This window comes from Mus musculus, chromosome 2 (assembly GCF_000001635.26).
Source record: "Mus musculus strain C57BL/6J chromosome 2, GRCm38.p6 C57BL/6J".
Classification (NCBI taxonomy): domain Eukaryota; kingdom Metazoa; phylum Chordata; class Mammalia; order Rodentia; family Muridae; genus Mus; species Mus musculus.
The window spans coordinates 57,081,139-57,088,499 of record NC_000068.7 but is presented as its reverse complement, the minus strand read 5'-3'; positions in this window follow the sequence as shown (position 1 = coordinate 57,088,499).

The window sequence follows — 7,361 nt, the reverse complement described above, 5'->3', positions numbered from 1 at the left end:
GTCCAGCTTCTTAAGCTCTTTGTATATATTGGATATTAGTCCCCTATCAGATTTAGGATTGGTAAAAATCCTTTCCCAATCTGTTGGTGGCCTTTTTGTCTTATTGACAGTGTCTTTTGCCTTACAGAAGCTTTGCAATTTCATGAGGTCCCATTTGTCAATTCTTGATCTTACAGCACAAGCCATTGCTGTTCTGTTTAGGAATTTTTCCCCTGTGCCATATCTTTGAGGCTTTTATCCACTTTCTCCTCTATAAATTTCAGTGTCTCTGGTTTTATGTGGAGTTCTTTGATCCACTTAGACTTGAACTTTGTACAAGGGGATAAGAATGGATCAATTCCCATTCTTCTACATGATAAATGCCAGTTGTGCCAGCACCATTTGTTGAAAATGCTGTCTTTTTTTTCACTGGATGATTTTAGCCCCCTTGTCAAAGATCCAGTTACCATAGATGTGTGGATTTATTTCTGGGTCTTCAATTCTATTCCATTGATCTACCTGTCTGTTGCTGTACCAGTACCATGCAGTTTTTATCACAATTGCTCTGTAGTACAGCTTGAGGTCAGCTATGGTGATTCCACCAGAGGTTCTTTTATTGTTGAGAATAGTTTTGCTATCCTAGGTTTTTTATTATTCCAGATTAATTTGCAAATGGCCCTTTCTAACTCAGTGAAGAATTGAGTTGGAATTTCGATGGGGATTGCATTGAATTTGTAGATTGCTTTCAGCAGGATAGCCATTTTGACTATATTAATACTGCCAATCCATGAGCATTGGAGATCTTTTCGTCTGAGTTCTTCTTCAGTTTCTTTCTTCAGAGATTTAAAGTTCTTATCATGTAGATCTTTTACTTCCTTAGAGTCACACCAAGGTATTTTATATTATTTGTGACTATTATGAAAGGTGTTGTTTCCCTAATTTCTTTCTCAGCCTATGTATCCTTTGTGTAGAGAAAGACCATTGACTTGTTCAGTTAATTTTATATCCAGCTACTGCACTGAAGTTGTTTATATGGTTTAGGAGTTCTCTGGTAGAATTTTTAGGGTCACTTATATATACTGTCTTATCGTCTGCAAAAAGTGATATTTTGACTTCTTCCTTTCCAATTTGTATCCCCTTGATCTCCTTTTGTAGTCGAATTGCTCTGGCTAGGACTTCAAGTACTATATTGAATAGTTAGGGAGAAAGTGTGCAGCTTTGTCTAGTCCCTGATTTTAGTGGGATTGCTTCCAGTTTCTCTCCATTTAGTTTGATGTTGGCTACTGGTTTGCTATCAAAAATCAAAGACAGACCAACAGACAGATAGACAAGGCAAGGTGGTGCATTCCTGTGATCTATCCTTTAGAAGAATAAGTGTAGAAGAACTACAAGTTTGAGGGCTATTTGAAGAGATCCAGTGTATTAAAGAAAAACAAACAACCCAAACTTACAAACAGTTCCTTCCACCTCAAACAGCCATTTAGGCTAACGGGGCATTCAACAAAAGCATTAGATAAGGTACATTATATATAGCTCTAGGATAATCATATGTTCATCATGTTGTGGGGACCTCAGGATAAGTGTTCTATTATATATGTTAGAAAATTTGAGAAAAAAATCCACATCTGGGCAAATAAATGTTATCAGAGCTGTTAAAAAGACTTCTGGTAGATATATGACATCATTACAAAGCACACAACACTTTCCATTGTTAAAAGAACTTTGCATACATGGAGTTGGCCTGGCTTATCATCACTGTTGATTTGAGTTGGACTGAAACTTATATTAGAACTTAATATAATTTCATATAGAGACCAATTATATCAAAAAGCAGCCCACAGTTGAAATTACAGAGGTATATATACATTTTTGATTTCTGAACTTAACTTTGAGATGCAAACATTTGAAAATGTATTGAGGGATGTATGTAATGTATGGATCAAAGGTTATAGGTGCTTAACTGCTCTTACAGAGGATGAGAGTTTGACTCCCAGATGCCTGACACTCCAGAGGGATCTGATGCTTCTAGCTTCAGTGGAAACCTGTAATCATGGGCACACACATCATTATTATTATCAAAAATAATAAAAATATACAATTGTATCGAGCAGCCTCATATGTTGGATTACATACTAGAGCTGAACATTTAAGCAAAAGAGCAATACATGGTAAACACAGGTGACTATTGGGGGCTCAGTACTGTTTTGCTGAGTATGTTGGTGACGTTTTCCTCTATTCCCTTCTCACTGGTAACTGTCATTGCACAGTAGTGAGTCCCCCAGTTCTGATGTGAATTGACAGTAGCTACGGATGAGCGTCGTTAAACAATGATCTTTGTTTAGGAGCTCTGTGCTTTCTATAGTATTTCTAAAAACATAATAAGTATGGATTTGATTTACATACTTAATGCCTTATTCATTCAGTTGGCTTGTTTAAACCTTTTGGGAACAAGCCAACTGAAAATGAATAATTATTTACAACTATTATTGATGGAGTGCTTACTGTGTATTCTTTATAAGGATTAACTCATTTAACCATCAAAACAACCTGGTGCAGAGGGTCTTTTATATTCTCCATTCTACAAACAAGGACACAGCACATGTCCAGAGTTGTGGAACTAGGAAATATTGAATCCAAGAGTTAAGCCCTGACACCTGGTCCCTAGAAACATTATTTTCATCCTGACTCTAGCATGGTTCATTTTTTCATTACCCCAGATGCCTTTGTATGCTGTGGAGCTGATAGTGTTCCAAATAGTCCCTCTGAATCACATGATTATCTTTCAGTGGTAGTAGTAGACTTGTGGAAGGTACTAGGCACCTTAGCATGCCTGACCTTGTGAGAAAATCTAGTTGTCTCTTTAAAAGGTTTGGAGTTTTGCCAGGTGTAGCTGCACATACCTTTAATTTCTGAATTCAAGAGGCAGAGACAGGTGACTCCGTTTGAATTTGAGGCCAGTCTTGTCTACACGGCCAGTTCCAGGTCAGCCAAAGCTTTATAGTGAGCCATTTTCCTCAACAACAACCTTTGGAGGTTTAAAGTCATGGTCTATAAGTCAAGTGATTTTTTTTTTCTTCTCTACATGTAACTCAGGCTGGTTTCCAGTTCACTACAGCTTCAGCCTCCTGAGGTTCGGATTCTAGTCATGGACCACTATGCCTAGATGATAATGAGTGAAGTTTGCTGAGGAAGATGAGAACCTGGAACCACACACATCAGATCAGAGAGCAAGCATCCCTGCGATGCTCTGCCAAGCCTCCCTCCCTGACTCACAACCTCATAAGCATAGTTAGGTGGTTCTTTAGTCATTTCATATTGAGCAATAACTTGCAAAGGCACACATTCTTTCTATATGTCAGATCAAGCCTAAGGCACAGGTTGGTCATGAGTCTCCATATGACCTAGAGCAACGTAAACTGCTGTGTCAAGTAAGCTTTAGTGTTTGTTTATAATTTGTCTTCAGGAGCTCCCTTTGAAAAAGTGTAAACCATTCATGCTTATTTAAGCTTTAATGACAAACATATTTGTTGGCATTTTTGGACAAAGATCCTATAGGACAGAAATAGAAAAACACATTTTCCAGGTGTATCTTGAGTCTGGCTTTAATTTAAAACTTTCTGTTGTTGCATTGCATTGATATTTCTCCCTCTTGTCTTCTTTCCATTCTCTGCCCTCTCTCCTTCTGCCCCATCTCCTTCCCCCACCATTTCTGCCCCCCATTCCTAATAGCTCCCTCATGGTCTCAATCTCACTTTTTGTTCTCTTACTGGGTTGATGTCAGACAATAGACACAATTAGTGCATCATGACCGAGGGCACGTCTGGTGATTGAGAAAAACCATGGTGGCCTTGACCATCATGTAAACTTTGGAAGACTTGTGTTTTATGGTGAAAGGGAACCCAGGAAATCAAGATGCTATTTCGTGTATTCATGAATAAAACTTTAAAAAATTATCCCCAAGAGTCAAACAATGGTTGATAATATATAGTTTTCCCAAAGGATGACTTGCCTATGTTTTTGTTTGGAGATTAAAACAGAAAAAGGACTAGATACATTAGAGAGCTCTTAAATTTGGTAGATGGAAAAATAGAAAAGAAAAATGGATGAAAACTAGACAATGGCAAACAGTCAATTAATAAAGAGGCCTTGGTTGACTAATATAATGGATATGATGTAAATCCTAATGGTGGTGCACATAGTAAAACGATACCATTGTCCACAAATGTTATAATTTCTGAACTTAGTATGTTTTACATTTCTCTCTGTTTGAGATGGGATCTCACACAATGCAGGATGTTCTCAAACTCACCATGTAGCCAAGGTTGGCCTAGAATTTCTTGTTTTCACATCCAAGTTCTGGGTTTGCTCAATGGGTGTGTCACCATTTTCCTTGGAACATTAAGTCAGAGATAGACAAAAGAAACACAATAGACATATTTTTCCTTTTTTGTATGTTCTCTTTTCTCAGAATTCTGATACAATCTCTAGTGGGTTTTCTTCTTTACCATTTTTGATAGTTCTTATTTATTTATTCAATTATTCACTTTGCATACTGCTCACTGCCCCCTCCTGGTTGCCCCTTCCCCCATTGCCCCTGGGTATGTCCCTACCCTGGCACCTCAAGTTTTCTCGAGGCTAGGCACTTTCCCTCCCACTGGAATGGACAGACAGACAAGCTAGAAGAACAAATTCCATGTACAGGCAACATATATATATCATGGTTTAACTCTAACCAATCAAGTGAAAGACATGTATGACAAGAACTTCAAGTCCCTGGAGAAAGAAATTGAACAAGACATCAGAAGATGGAAGGGTCTCCCATGCTCATGGACAAGTAGGACTAATATAGTGAAAATAGTCATCTTACCAAAAGCAATCTCAGATTCAAAGCAATCACCATAAAAATTCCAACACAAGTTTTACAGACCTTGAAAGACCAATTCTCAACTTCATATGGAAAAACAAACAAACAAACAAACAAACAACCCCAAGATAGCCAAAACAATCCTGTACAATAAAAGAACTTCAGGAGGAATCACTATCTCTGACCTCAAGTTGTATTACAGAGCAATAGTGATAAAAACAGCAGGGTATTGGTACAGAAACAGACATGTTGATCAATGTAATTAAATCAAAGACCCCAAAATGAACCCGCACACCTATGGACACTTGATTTTTGATAAAGATACCAAAACTGAATAATGGAAAGATGAAAGCATCTTCAACAAATGGCGATGGACTAACTGGATGTCTATATGTAGAAGAATGAAAATAGATCCATATTTATCTGTCAACACAAAACTCAAGTGCAAGGAGATCAAGGACCCCACCATAAAACTGGACACACTAAGTCTCATAGAAGAGAAAATGGGAAATAGCTTTGAACACATTGTTACAGGGGACAATTTCCTGAACAAAATACCAATGGTCAGGCTCTAAGATCAACAATGGAGAAATGGGAATCCCACAAAACTGCAAAGTTTCTGTAAGGCAAAGGTCATCATCAAAAGGACAAGTCAGCAGCCTAGAGATTGGGAAAGGATCTTCACCAAACCTATATCTGACGGACTAATATCCAAAATTTACAAAGAACTCAAGAAGTTAGACACCAGAAACCCAAAAACCCAAATAAAAAATAGGGTACAGAGCTAAACAGAGAATTCTCAACAGAGGAATCTCAAGTAGCCGAGAAGTACTTAAATAAAAAGTTCAATGTCCTTAGTCTTCACAGAAAAGTAAATCAAAACAACTCTAGGGTTCCATCTTATACCCACTAGAATTGCTAAGATAAAAATCTCAAGAGATAGCAGCACATGCTGGCAAGGGTGTGGCACAAGAGAAGCACTCCTTTATTGCTGGTGGGAGTGCAAACTTGTACAACCACTTTGGAAATCAATTTGGTAGTTCCTCAGACAACTGTGAATAGTTCTACCTTAAGACCCAGCTATACCACTCCTGCATGTATGCCCAAAATTTGCCCTACCATCACACAGGGACACTTGCTAAACTATGTTCATTGTAGCTTTATTCATAGTAAAGCCAGAAACTGGAAACAACCTAGATGTCCCTCTACTGAAGAATGGATAAAGAAAATGTGGTATATTTACACAATGGGATACTATTCAGCCATTAAAAACAAAGACATCATGAATTTTGCAGAGAAATGGATGGAACTTGAGAATATCATCCTGAGTGAGGTAACCTAGTCCCAAAGGGACATGCATGTATTCATTTATAAATGGATAATAGCCATAAAATACAGGTACTCTAGAGACCCAAAGAAGCTAAACAAGAAAGAAGGAACAAGAAAGGAAGCTTGAATATCACTTAGAAGGAGGAATAAAATAGTCATAAGAAGCAGATGTAGGAGGGAACCGGGAGGGAGTGGGATTGGAGGGGAATGGGGGATTCACGATCAGGTGTGGGGAAGGACAGGGTTTTCTTCTCCTTCTTTTTTTTTTTTTTACAATAAATCTTTTTTTTAAAAGATTCATTTATTTATTATATGTAAGTACACTGTAGCTGTCTTCAGACACTCCAGAAGAGGGCATCAGATTTCGTTATAGATGGTTGTGAGCCACCATGTGGTTGCTGGGATTTGAACTCGGGACCTTTGGAAGAGCAGTCGGCGCTCTTAACCACTGAGCCATCTCGCCAGTCCAGGGTTTTCTTCTTAAACTGAACTTTACATCAGGTGTTCAAAAAGCCAATGAACACTGCTACTCTTCCATGCAACCGATTACACACACACACACACACACACACACACACACACACACACACACACACACAACCAAATTTTGTATTTCATATTCAGGATTTAGTTATTCTTACTAACAGTGCCAACACCCCATTTAGTCTCCCCAGTGATATTCACATCATAACTAGGAAGCTAAGTCAGTAGAATCCACTGAGCTTTTGTAGACTGTACCAATTTTAGCAGGGCTCATTTGCATGCATGTGTCTGTCTATGCTGTATCACCACAGTATAGATGGTCAGAACCACTATTGTGTTCAAATACAGGTTGTCACATCACTTCAAAGTTATTTATGCAATCTTTTAGTAACCTCCCATCTACCTCTTTTCCTAACCTGTGTGGGGCATGAGTCTCTTTCTGTCTTTAATTTTATCATTTACAAAGTTATATAAATGGAACAATAACAGTGTATCATGTAATCTTCTAATATGATCTCTTTTCACTCAGCTTAACTCTGTGCTCCTGACTGTTAGGGTTTAGAGAAAGGTATAATAATATAGGAAATAATGATGAAATTGGCATTTAAGAAGGGAATATCTATATCTGAATGTTGTCTGATCTCTGGCTGTTTGGCCTAAAATGTCTCCCTCTCCCATTACCTACTCCAATTCATACCAGGATAGA